The following is a 613-nucleotide window of genomic DNA, read 5'->3' on the forward strand; positions in this document are numbered from 1 at the left end:
AAGATTTGGGTTGTACGTCATTTGCTGCTCCTGAATAAATTCCTTGACCAAGCTGAGATAATAATATATTGCTTTACAAGGATTATGTGAGGATTAAATGCAATTATATATTTGACATATTATATAGTACTCAAGAAATTGTAGTTATTTCTGCATTGAATTTTCAGATGTTTTGTGCTTTCCGATGGAGTGTCTAAATATGTGTCGTGAAACTATATTGTTTTCCTAATGACAATTAGGAAATAATAAGCACTAAAGAGTGGTGGTTAGCTCTTTATAGAGTTAAGAGTTTACGGGCCGGGCGCAGTGGCTCAAGCCTGTAATCCCAGCACTTTGGGAGGCCGAGACGGGTGGATCACGAGGTCAGGAGATCGAGACCATCCTGGCTAACACGGTGAAACCCCATCTCTACTAAAAAATACAAAAAACTAGCTGGGCGAGGTGGCGGGCGCCTGTAGTCCCAGCTACTCAGGAGGCTGAGGCAGGAGAATGGCGTGAACCCAGGAGGCGGAGCTTGCAGTGAGCTGAGATCCGGCCACTGCACTCCAGCCTGGGAGTCAGAGTGAGACTCCTTCTCAAAAAAAAAAAAAAAAAAAAAAAAAAAGAGTTTACT

The sequence above is a fragment of the Rhinopithecus bieti genome, unplaced genomic scaffold (assembly GCF_001698545.2).
Source record: "Rhinopithecus bieti isolate Rb0 unplaced genomic scaffold, ASM169854v2 scaffold_12928, whole genome shotgun sequence".
In the NCBI taxonomy this organism is placed as follows: domain Eukaryota; kingdom Metazoa; phylum Chordata; class Mammalia; order Primates; family Cercopithecidae; genus Rhinopithecus; species Rhinopithecus bieti.